A 13,163-nucleotide genomic window follows, 5' to 3' on the forward strand; every position below is an offset into this window, starting at 1 on the left:
ACTCTATTGATAGCGGTTAGTTTTCTTAGCCCATTCCTTCAATCATGCAACCCTTATCAATCAACCGACTTCTTCATGCCCTCGCAGGCGCCAGCTCTCCCTCTACATGAGGAATCCTGCTGCCATGGTGTTTTAAATACCCACAGCCAAGTGGCAATAGTGCCACTATTGCTTTTTATTCAAGTATGCAGCCTCAGACAATTCAAACAGCTCGTTGAAACGGCAGCATCCCACGTGATGTGGTTCGCCCTGCAGGACTGTTGCAGAGAAGAGAGGCCTCTGCTGTTAGGACTGATTTCATTCCATTGCACTTTGGGCTTCTTTTTCAGCATTAGGTTCTCTTCCTATGGTCTTTTTTAAAGCAATAATTAATTATGAAAAATATACCCAATTAGTGGAGAAAATAAGGATCCAGCCACATCTGGGAGTACAGATGAGCAAGGAGAGGTTCTGTTCAAAAGCAAGGGCAGCATGAGACCATTTAATAGACACTTGTAAAAGCATGCATGACACTGATAAAGGGCCTTCCACTGGCGCTGCATTTGTGTATTGCTGCTTTATGGCTTTCCAAATTGAAGAAAGCTATTTCAGACGTGTATGATACACACATGAGTATCCAGAGAAGAAGTGAGCCTTGGCGAGCACCATCCATGGCAGCCAGGGGCCAGCTCCTCCCTCTCTCGGGCCGGGGCTCTCCCGAGCAGGACTGTCCCTGCCATGGCCTCCCATAGATTTATTGCCATCATTAGTTTTTAAATATGAGTAACAGAGTGCACAGTGTCTTTTCTAATTATAGAAAGTTCAGGACTTTTCAGTAAAAATGATGAAGACCAATGTCATGCTCTTATGATAGAAAAAAAAGGACAAGAGGTAAAGAAACTTTCCCTTTTCTTCTGAGACTGGAGATTCTCTGCTAGACTAGAGGTGCCATCTGCACAGATGGAGTCACAGATGGCAGATGTTGCTCAGGACACTCCCGCAGCGGAGGAAGACTGGCTGAAGCCAGCCTCCGGGCTGCAGACCCCAAGGGCAGCTGGACTGCAGCCCCATTTGGCCTCTTCTCATGAGGCTGGCATGACTTCGTGGGGTCCATGTGTTATCTATGGGCACCACTACCATGTTTTTAAATAATCTTTGGATGTATGCCCATGAATTTGTTTAATCTAATTCCCCTGCTTTTATCAATAATGAGTTCTAGTCTCTGTAGACTTGGGGCACACTCTCTGTCTCCTGGAAGACTTGGGGTAATCCCAGCAGCTCATTGTTTCTAATTACTTCATATCTGAACATGTCGTGCCGAGCTCATGCCACAAACCAGCCAAAGGAGGGAGGGTTCGTTTCTCCAGCCACTTTCCTCTCAAATATTAATATGTATGCTCCACAACCAGACACTTGCAGCGAAAGCTAAATCCCACACCAGTTTCTGGCATGTTAGCTGGAATAAGGGCGTAGCACAATTTATTCTGGAGACTGCTGACACACATCCAGGAGGTGAGGAGAAGACGCGGATAGGGATAGTCCAGGGCCGGGCATTCTGAAAGGAGCTAATGGCACAGCTCTCTGAGGCAGCACAGCCATTGGAGACAAATGTGGCTCAGGAAAGACCTCATCTTACCAGTATTCCAGTGTCTCCGCTCATCCTGGGCGCGGAATTAGTGTGACTGCCTCACCTGGGCTGCCCTGGATGTGCTTGGTCTGAGTTGTGAGCATCCCATCTCACAGGAAACCCCTCAGTCTCAGTCAAAACGGCATGACCGGTCACCCTACCAGTAGCGTACACCTAGGCGGCTGAGAGATGTAAACCCATGCGGAGCATTTCCAAGAGTGACCATTCGAAATGAGTTTTCTGTTGTGCCACCCCCCAGAATACTGTCACTATTATCCTCTTGTTCTTGAAGGAGCTGCAAGGCAAAGAATTCAAGCAGAGCCTCCGGCCACCACGCCAGCAAGATGGACATCTCTGTGACATATCCCTGGTAGCTGTAAATTCTGTGAGGGGACAGTGCAGAGAGCTTTTTGAATTCCATGGTTTCAGAGACATGGATCCTAAAGTGTGAGCTTCCATTTTCCTTCCACGGTGCCCTCTGCTAAGGAGGATTCTGGGCTGGGCTGTTTGGCTACAAAGGCCCAGGAGATTTTTGGAAAGTTCGGCTGTACGAAGCAGTGTCAACCTCCACTTCATCGCTATAGAGCTTCTAGTAAAGCAGAAATATTTCTTTCATTACGACGGTGACATATCTCTTGGAGGGGCCATCCTGTTGGGATACCCTTTGAAGCAGGCGCAAGGCAGTCTGGTTTAGTTCATTTTACACCAGGGGCGAATACCTTGGACTTTGGACCCAGAGAATAATGCACAGCTGTGCCTTGGATACTAGCCTTACACTAGAAAGCAGCCAAGTACTACGTTCACCATTGATCGGCTGTCGAAAATATAGAGAAGGATGCAGGGGCCAACTTGGCCCAAGCTGTGACGTTTCTTGGAATATTATCCCCAAATCAGAGAAAACTGTGGAGATTCTTTCTGGGATCAGTTACCAGGGTGTAAGAAATTGTGTTCTGAGGCGGATGGGCCATGGGAAACGCCATGTGCAGATGGTAGCATATGAATTCCCTTAATTAGGATTCCCTCAATTAGGGATGTGATGGTGTTTAGAGATGGGATCTTTGGGAGGCAGTTAGGCAAAACCTTCAGGATGGGATCAGTGCCCTTGTAAGAAGAAACTGGAGAGAGCTTCTTCCTCTCTCTCTCTCTCTCTGCTCTCTGTGCCATGGATACAGCAAAAAGCCAGCTGTTTGCAAATCAGGGGTGCCCTCACCTGGAACTGACCCCACTGGCACCCTGATCTCAGACTTCCAGTCTCTAGAACTATGAGAAGTAAATTTCTGTTGTTTAAGCATGCAATCTCTGGTGAGTTATTACAGCAGCCCAAACTAAGACAAGACACTTTATTTCTTAATAAAATCAAGCTATTTGGGGAAGTGGAGGAGTTTGTAGTAGACATGTTGGACTGGTGTATCTGACTTCCCTAATGGAAACTGCCTTCTCTGAGCTCTTCGGGCAGGACAAAGAATCAAGCAGCCTTTGAACCCACTGGTAAAGGTGATGCACAATCAGAAACTAGAAAATTTTGCAGAATACATAAGACCAAGTTCCAGGTACTTGTGCATTAAAATGGTGCTGGAATGAAAAAAAACTCAAAATAGGTCAATGGCAGAAATTAAATGTAGCCTGCAGAATTTGTCATTGACTTGGTCAAAGAATAAGACTTCACAGGTCTCAGTTTTGGTTATATTAGATAATCTAATAGTCTTGTGAAGTATATATATCAACTTGGAGAGTTGATGGGACTCCTGCCTTGTTGTTTTGCCACACATTAATAGGAAAGGAAGAGAAAAGCCCTACTTCTGTGTTTGGGCTTCAGGGGCTTTGGCAACCAGCCTTCTGGCAAGGTGCAGTGGCACACAGTTTACAGGATCAGAGACACCCAATTCAGGCCACAAGCAGTGATTTATAGCAAAGAGTTTCTGGACAAGCTTAGACTTCACCACCAGCTTGTGGAATGACCCGAATTTTTATTGTTTGTGGAGCTCATTAAGGGGAAGAAAGAGAAAGAAGTGACTGTGGCAACCCTCAGGACACAAGATCGGGAGGCAGAGTTCGGCCAGGGCTCCCGGAGGACACCTGGGAGCCAGAACCAACTCAGTCTGCTGCTGCCAGATCAGAGCAGAGAGGGCCTGGTTGCTGGTGGCAGGGGCCCATCCAGCCAGAGTGTGGCATGGCCTAGTCATGGGGGGTTTCCAGGATTTGCCTCCAAGATTGGTCACGAACTGAAAAGGGGCTAAACTCTAGATATCAGCAAGGCGGAGACAGATTCGAGAATAAATCTGTGACTGCAGGAGATCTGAGGAGACGGAGTCAGGCACACAACTACTTCACTCGCTCCAGGGGGTCATCCTGCAGCCATGGACTAAAGAACTCCACGAACACATGCCCTCCTGTCCTCACAGAGGGGAACCTGGCAGCAGGAACTCACCCCGGCCGCCGGCTTGCTCTTGAACCGACTCTGGAGATGCACAGCGGTGCGAGGAGGGATGCTGAACCCAGAGTCAGCATAAAGCCAGGGGACTGCAGAGGAGACAGGAGGCAGTTGGCTCGGGATGCACGAGGGCAAATGCCGACCCAGGGTTGAGGAAGACCTGGGGTCTGGCTTCAGGAGCCACTTTCTGCCTGTCCTGTTTGGTTGCGTGCATGGCTGGAACAGCCGCTGGCAAGCAGGCAAGGACCCTGGTAATGTGAACCTCTGGGGCTGGAAGCCGGTAACACAGTGTCATCATCCACCTGACCAGGTCCAGACCTTGGTCCCCCACCCTCCACACAGCAGCTTGCACAGCAGGCTCCAGCATGAGCCCCCAGAGGCAGGGTCACTGGCTTGGGAAGAGGATGCTGAGCCCAGGGGGCAGTGCCTAGGTTCCCAGCCCTGGGGCGGCTCCCTGCATGGAGACAGATGTAGAGCCGAGTGGCCTACCCTGATTCTTACATTTCTCCCTCATCTTGGAGAATGACTGGCACATCTCTGCGTCTTCCTGTGCCTTGTATCCCTGGAACTGAATGCCAACATCTCAGCTCGTCCCCTAAGATGCTTCCTTTAATCTTCTATGCAGGCCTCAGCACTGCAGACTACCTGCTGGGCAGCAGGTCCCCACAGGGTGTGTGGCTGTGTCCCTGCTCCAGGCTCTGGAGACAGTAGCAATGTGAAGCCCGCAGCAAGCCCAGGCTCCACTCCGGGGGTCCAGGCTCCCCTGCCTAGCGTGAGGCTCATTTTCTGGGACTCTGACATCCGTCACTGCCCTCAGGTTCCCTTGCTTCGCTGTTGGCCCCGTGCTGGTTCCCCCCGGGCTTTTTCAGGAACATTTTCTTCATGCTTAATTCTTTGAATTGTTCGGCTCAGTCACTGGCAACCAGACAGTCGACTCAGTCAGTAGTCATGAATGTAAGAGTGGCTCTGAGAGGCTTTCGAATTTATTTTTGACGTAGAGATTTCATCCCCAAAGACTGTACAACTGGTCTGGGATGGGGTGGGACAGACCCCCCCCCCAATGAACTGAGTGGACAGCTGGCCTTGAGACTCGGGGGCCTGCATCAGAGCCCAGAGGAGATCACTCCAACCATCTGGAATGACCACCAGGACATCCCGTGTATATGATCACCTACCCAATCCCAAGCCAGAGAAGCAGTTTTCAACAAAACATATTTAGTTTCAGAAGGGCTCCAAATGAAGGATTTTAATTAAAACAAAAACACAAACACGGCCTCAGTTGGTGTTGCTTTTCTTCCCTGACCGGCGGTATGATAGCAGTGAAACGCCCCCTGGCCAGCGTCCCGATGCGCAGAAGCAAGGACTCTGTGGGACCTCGCTCGGTCATCACTCCGCGGGCCTCCCTGGACAGGGCCTGGCCTGCCGGCCGCTCTCCCAGAGCCTCATTAGGCCTCGTTTGACTTGCGGGCGAGTCACCACCAACAGCTTTCCTAGGCAGCAAGCTTTTCCCCAGCAGAGTCCTTTCCTCTCAGGACAGGAATTCTCAGAGACATGCACCCTATTCAGTCTTTTCACTGTTAAATCATACATGCTACTAGCATTCATACTTCAATGTAATAAACTTATACTTTATAGAATATATTTTGTCTCCTCCAATTTCTCTGTGCCTTAATCAAGCATCATTAGTCTGCTACTATGACTATTCTTTTTTTGTCATGTCTAGAGATGTTCAAATTCAGACACTAGTTTTTCATTTTTTTCAGATTGTTGGACTTATTGTTAAACTGGTCATGTTAAGTTTTCCATTTTTAAGAGAGATTTCTCTGGGTGTTGGCTGCTTCTTAAGGTAAACTGAGATACTTCCTTTGATCGGCTCCCTATCTTACTTCAACTAGGTAAGACATAAAAACACAGACGAGGGAGGTATGGACCGCTCTCAGTTCCTAGGACAGTCCTAGGTCAACAGAGAAATCTTGCTTTTGATCACAGCGCGTCTTTCTGTCCCTCCAGGTTCATGCAACACTCCTGAAGCCATTGTCTAATCCTTGCCTTCTACAGACTCACGCAAGCTTGTTTACCTTCTACCTTCTTGCTTTCCTTGTTTCCATTACAGCTCTGATAAACCAGTTTCTTAAGGGAGGGTTTTCAGTTATATTCTGGAACTACCAGAACATAAGGAGCCTGATGGAGGACACCATTTACAGATTATGTTCCACGATTAATCCCATAAAATACTTCTGATTACAAAAGACTTCAGGCTCAAGTATGTTTGGGAAATACTGGACACTATCTCCCTTCTTGGAGATGTACAAAGCATATTAGCATATATTCACTCTCTGCAATGTCTGTGATTAAATCCCCCCACAAAAGCTATCTGGCTTTGCTGAACACTAACAATTGCCAAACGACTTTGACCACAGAGCCCTCTTGCACAGCCTGTGAACATCTGGCAGTCGTTCGAGGAGTAGACCAGCTAGACTTTTACCAGCTGCAAGTCACTTCACTATTTAAAACTTAACCTGCCTCATTTGTTAAGGGTATAATACCTGTCCCTACCAGCTGGAGTAAACGCTTTGTAAATCAAGTACTATAAAAATAATAAAGAACATCCTGAGCATAACATAACGAACAAACCTGAACAGAGTTAAGATAAACATTTTTTGTATTTTCAAAGATAATTGTTTCCTGGAGTTATCAGTAAGATGCAATAAAATGTTATTGATAAAATGATACACTCATAATGAACTGGACATATTTTCATTTGATTACTCTTTTTCAAGTCTACTTGAGAGTAAATCAATAGCCTTAAAAATACTTCACGGTTGATGGACAGTGACTATAATGCAGTATGTGGGGGGGACTTGATGATGGCGGTAGTCTAGTAAACATAGTGTTCCTCAAGTAATTGTAGATTAATGATACCAAAATTTTAAAAAATACCTCAGGGTATAAAGTTTATTATATAAATATTCTTAGATGAAGAAAAGACTGCTGTATTTTTTTCCTGGATAAAGTGAGTCCTGAGACATTTTGAATTGTAACTCAGCCAGGTCAAGAATGTTTAATTGGCCTATTAAAATGCTGATAAACACTGGAAGTTTCCAGACAGCACTGGGTCGCACAGCCTCCTTCAAAGAATCTTTACAGTGAGTCCATAGGTCAGAAAAAAATGTGGGCATGGTGGGAACAGAATCACATTGGTTAATCTGTGCCTGGGGTATCACTGTAAAGTTTTCCTACATTCAGCCAGTACCTTCCCCCTATGCTGCCCAACAGGAAGCACATTTTTCTGTAGTTCCAGGGATAATAACAGTCCCCTACTTTTCAAGAAAATTTGTCTTTTATTCTCCTTACAGCCCCTGAAATGGCTGAAAAGCAGTCTGGACCCAGAGTGCAACAAAGACAGGAGAGGGTGAGCCGAGAGACACAGCAGAGGCTGGCGTACGGGGCAAACCCGCACGTGCCTTTGTGCCGGGCAGGACTTCTGTGTGGGTTTCTGTCCCGCTTCCCTTCCTCTGAGGGGTGGGGCTTTCCTCAAAGTCCATATTCTACAGAAAGCCTTCTGGTTCCCCGCTTCTCTGGTTTTATACAGACCCAAACACATTTCCCTCATGGAAGCTGTCACACTAGATGGTATGTTTATTTGCCCGTTTGTCACCCTCACTAGACCCACAAGCTCATGAGGTCAGAGGCTGTGTGTTAACCTGTGTTTATCTCTATTTGCAGCCTTGCCTAGCGTCTTGACAGTACGCGTTCAAGAAGCGGCTGAATGACTGTGAGTGAGCAGTCTGAAAGGTGCTCACTGGCAAGTACGTCGCCCTCTTCCAACGGACCCCTGCCCCTTCCAACACCTCTTTCCAAAGGGTTTTCAATGCTTCGGATCTTAGCATTCTGCCAATCTTGCCCCAACTGGCCAGACAAGTGGTCTGACCCAAATATTGGCATCTATTGGCTCGCTGGTAGCCACAGGAATGCTCCCCTGGATTGTGAGTTTCCTACCCTTTTGTCCCTTCAGTGGGAGGCACACAGTTAAGGTACAGAGAGCAGAGGGGCACAGCATAGAGGCTCTGAAAGGCCTGACGTATGCCACAGAACACAAGCTGAGCCACCGCTGGGCCCTGTCGCCCAGTTACACTCTTTTCCAGCAATAATCAACTCCCACTTCTCCAAATGGGCTTCAGCCACGGCCGAGGCTCTGCTTTCTCCTACACCCCCTGTGTCCTTGGAACCAACTTCCATTTCCAGGCCAGGCTAACCAGGCCAAAGTACCGGGCAGTGCACTTGTATTCCTGCCTTTACAGACCACGGAGCAGAGGGCGGGCTGCTCAAGGAGGGGAACAGGGGTGAGACTCAGCCTGCGGCTCCGAGCCGGTTCCCGGGGAGGGCCAGCACCGTGGGTGGTAGGCGTGGCGGCCCGCTCTTTCTGATGAGCTGTGCTTGGCATCCTCACACATGGGAGGTGAGGCATCACCGCTCTCCAGTGACAGCTGCATTGACCAACGACCAAAGTGACCAGCGCCCGAACGGGTCTTGCTTGTTCTGGGGCCTCGTTCGCCCAGATAGTTCTGCTCTGAAGCAAGTCACTCCGTCTCATTGTGCCAGGCTATACACACAGTACGTATTGGATTTTTAAAACTAAGTGATTTCCCAAAAAGCTAGATTTTCTGGACCTATGTCGTAACTTGCTAATATTTTTTTTAAACAAAGGTCTACAGCAAATCCAAACCTGCCAAGGAGCGCACACTGGAGGACAAGGAAGCAGTGATGAATCACTGATTGGCTGATACCCTTGCGTCATATAGTGAAGTAAGCTGAAGCCCGCACAGGCAGGCCTGCACGCCGGTCTCTCGGGGGCACAGTGCACACGGTGTTGCAGACACTGTGCCCTTCCCAGGCACCACCCTCTCCTTCTCCAGGAAGGTGCTCCCACAGATGTGGTGAATACACCCTCCCTCTCCTCTGGGGTGGCTAGAAGGCGTTTTAGTCTCTTGTACCCTGTTATCAACCACACAAAGCCCGGGATTTCTTCATCTCCTCTGTTTGGTCTTGATGCCCACTCCTTACTCTAATCATTATTCTGGTTTCAGAACAAAATACTTTAAATAGTTCTGATCACCCAATTGTCAAGATATTTTATTCTTCTAAGGCATTATTCAAGAAAGTCCTAACAAATTCTGTTTAATTTTGTCCTAAAGTTCTGGTCATATGCCTGAGATTAATACAGAACAATCAGAAACAAAACCTCAAATAAGAGGGAATCATTAAAAAATGAGGTGGTCCACTTGCAAGCAGGGTTCTCCAGGTGGTGCCCTTTTATTTCATGTTTTAAAAAGATGAGTCTAAAGAGAGAAAGTAGTAATTTATGCATGAGAAGTCAAAAAAACAGTTTTTGGGCAGCACTTAAAATTTTTTTTTTGCATTATAAAATAAAACATTCTATTAAAAAATTGAGGGAATAGTATTCAAATATAAAAAGATTTGCAAGTAGAAGTCCTCTGTCCTCTTAGCCCAATCCCCAGAAATAGCCACTATAAATAGTACAATGTGTCTGTCCAGAAATTTTCTGCACAAATACAATTATATATAAACTCAATTGTGGCTAAACTAAATGTACTGTTTTGCAATTTACTTTTTCATTAAAAATATTATTTAGATATCTACATATCTCTGTCTGTATTCTTAACTTAGTCTTTTTAATAACTACATAGTATATCATAGTATAGATTTCTGTAACTAATTTTACTAGTCCTTTATTAATACCTAGAGTGTTTCCATTTTTCCTTCTATTAACAAACAATGTTTTAAGGGAATAAGAGGGAAAAAATTAACTTTTGCTCATTTGTGAGAGTCTGTCTGTAGAGTGAATTCTGGGAAATGGAATATGTAATTCAAAATTTTGGTAGATGTTGCCAAATTGTTCCCCAAGTATATGATCAGGATTTCTACTTCCATTGTCAGGGTGTGCTGAGGAGCAGTCAGCAAGCCAGTTAATCTTCAGCTTCAGATCTCCTCACTTCTGTGGGCTTCACACAGTGATGCCTGGGAAGTTGACATGTGTAGATTTTTCCAGGAGTTTTTGTAAATTATGAGAAGTTAGATATTTTAATGACAGTGACTACTGACAATGATGTCAATGGTAGTGGCTACTGATGCTTTAACTCTGACCTCCCGACTGTCACAACCATCCCGTGCCTGGTGAGGTCAGAGTGACTGGCTGGGTATATTGGGATCAGGCTTAGTATAAGTTAAGTTGGGAATATGCCTTTTTAACTGAAATCTGTGAAGACCTTTCAGAAGGTTTCTACCTAATAAATGAGAAATTAAAGACTCCTGATACAGACATACAGGAAAAGTCCTTTTTTGGTCATCTTTAAATAAAGTTATTTGTTAAATAAATAAAATTAAATTCAAATAAAAATGAGTGAAACATGAAACCGAAGCAATAAAGGTGAGTGGATAAATCAATAGAAGTTGATATGCAGAACTGAACTGCTTAAAAAAAAAGTTCAAATCACTTTAAAAGCAGTAATTCATTTAAAGGACACAATACATTTTAAGTAGAAGTAGTGAATAGGCTCTTGGCTCATTTGATAATCGAATTTATGAAAAAGAGTGAATCATATAGATACATTGAAAATGATTCTGTTTCTTGTTGATTTGACAGGAAATACTGGCATGGACAAAAAAACATGAAGTGCACGGTATGCCACTATGACGAGGGTACCAACCCTAAGGGGAGGGCCAGATCAGTCTTTAAGACTGATGAACACTCACTGTGCAACGACACTGTGATTCCTTGAAATATTACAGATCATGTGTAAAGGAAACTTATTAGGAGCTTTCCAAATTTGACAGCTACCCTAAAAATTTATATGACATTTCCAATAAGTTGTGAATCTGAAATAAACTTTTTAAAACTATCAAAAGTGGGAAAAAAAGATCAATCATGGGACTTCCTATTGTCTTTATGTAAAATATTATAAAATTGTCAGATGAAATGACAATCAGAGAGTACGCAAAACTAAGTAAAAAGGTATTATAGAAGTGTGCCAGGCAGTAAATTAACACAAATATTATGTTTTTTTTTCTGTATTTTGCAATGCTTGTGGTATTTGTCATCTTTTACAAATTTATAATTCATTGGAATTTTTCTTATTCTAAGTAAAAACTCAAAGTCATACCTGGTAGTGTATTATTTATCTTAAACAGGGCTACAAAATTGTATGAGCTTCAGGCACAGATGTGGGATGCATCCCCGAACTTATGACAGAGCCTGTTTTCCCACATTTTTTATGCTTGCCAATCTGATAAGTAATATATAGTATATAATATATAGTATATAATTGCTGTTCTGATTTATATTTATTTAGTTATGATTAAGTCGAGCATTTTTTTTTGTATGATTATTTTCTCTAGAATTCCTTGTTCATTATCTTTGCCTAGCATTTGCCTGTCTTCTTCCCACACCCACAGACGTGTCTGGGGGAACTCTGGGCACAGCAGAACGCTCTTTCGCCACTTGCTCAGTCGTGCTGCAAATCCTTTTCCAATCACTGTAAATGGGTAAAATACATTCGTTCCGATACAACCATACTTCACACGAAGAATTATGTATAGAGAGGCATAATTTTTGGCATTAAGATGACAGGACACTTACTTTAATAAATACTCATATATATAATTATACATAATAAATGTCTTGAACAAAGGCTTTGAGGCCTTTTAAACATTTATAGTAAATTAAGTGTTCTAGTAGAGGAAAGGAGATCCCTGGGGGCCACCATACTGGCCACTTCTAGCATCATCTGTCTATTTATTATGTAGCACAGATCTTCTCAATAAATTGTTGTGCTTTGCAAGTGTAAGTTTCTCATTTATTCTTCTACACTGGGCAAGGTACAGCAGATTTTGGAAATTTGAAACAGCCTAGTATTTGACTAGCTCTAGACACAGACACCAACAGGTATTGTTAAAAAACCCAATTTATTGACTCTGCAGCTTTCACCACAGTTCATTCCCATGGAGGTCAAGGACAGACACAGACTCATTTTGGGTCTTTAATGACATCTAGTCAATTCATCTAGTCCACAGCTGTCTGCTCACTTACCATGCACTCGGGAAAAGGACCCCCACAGTCACTAGCTCAAACGCATTGGACCTTCAGCTATAAAAGAGAGAATTCACTCACTGGGCATAGATAACTCTCTAAGATTTTATTAATCAGGATATTTTTTGAAAGTCGTAAGCCCAGCAAAGTGTCTACAGGAACTCCAACAACTTCACACAGACTTAGTAATGTCATCCTGTGCTTGATCTACTGTCTATTTAAATATACCACAGGTTGAAAATATCGACTGAATTTGGTTCAAACACCATGGATATATCTCTGGACACACAGCCCTTAAGGCATCAGTGGCTGATTTTAGAAAGACAGTGTTAGCTACTGACTGTCTGGTGGAACCCAGGGGCACATGAAGTCTCAGGATAACACACTGAACACTGATACTTCCCAGCAGAGGAACAGAGAGGTTAGACCATCCAAGACCACATAACAGAGCCAATTTAATTTGATATTCAATTTAATAAGAAATTCAAATCCAATTTAATTTAACTACAAATGCCTGCCTTTCTACTAATGCTGGTTTCATTAAGTTCTATACAAGCTTGCAAAAAACAAATTCACCTCCAGAGTTACAAACATCTGCTTTGTGGATATTTTACAGAGCACAGCCTCCTTTACACAACTTTTTAAAGGTTATTCCTTAAATACCATCCTGCTTGCTTTGTCTAGTAATGAAACAGTCATGAATGACAGTGTCACTTGGGGACCAGAGGGAGGAATCATCCTCTTTTCCTAAGATTTTTGCATGCCTTGCCTATGTCCACATGCCTTCCTTCAGCCTTCCCCCAAATAAACGGTAGGTGAACCCCACTGCAAGTCTACTTCCCTCCTGCTTACATCATCATTAAGTATCTCTACCTTCCCTTCTTTTCAAAGCTTGCCAGATCCTTAAAAAAAAAACAATCCCTTTTCCTGTAACTTTTATTTCTTGTTTAATGTGTAACTCCAAGAGTTTTCCTAATTGTGACTGGCAAATGTAAGAGCACCAATACCTATATACCTAA

The 13,163-nt window shown here is 44.2% G+C and overlaps 1 protein-coding gene and 1 long non-coding RNA gene across 6 annotated transcripts in view; one reads left to right on the top strand and one right to left on the bottom strand.

Annotated features, from left to right (window-relative positions):
• Positions 1–13,163, bottom strand: part of PALLD (palladin, cytoskeletal associated protein) — a 310,939-nt gene that overhangs the window by 221,414 nt on the left and 76,362 nt on the right. The gene's annotated exons all lie outside the window — the stretch shown is intronic.
• Positions 8,505–11,080, top strand: LOC140848264 (uncharacterized). The gene is made up of 3 exons (XR_012128837.1): positions 8,505–8,651; positions 8,745–8,843; positions 10,702–11,080. It is a non-coding gene; the product is annotated as an uncharacterized lncRNA (long non-coding RNA).

The sequence above is a fragment of the Manis javanica genome, chromosome 3 (assembly GCF_040802235.1).
Source record: "Manis javanica isolate MJ-LG chromosome 3, MJ_LKY, whole genome shotgun sequence".
Taxonomy (NCBI): Eukaryota; Metazoa; Chordata; class Mammalia; order Pholidota; family Manidae; genus Manis; species Manis javanica.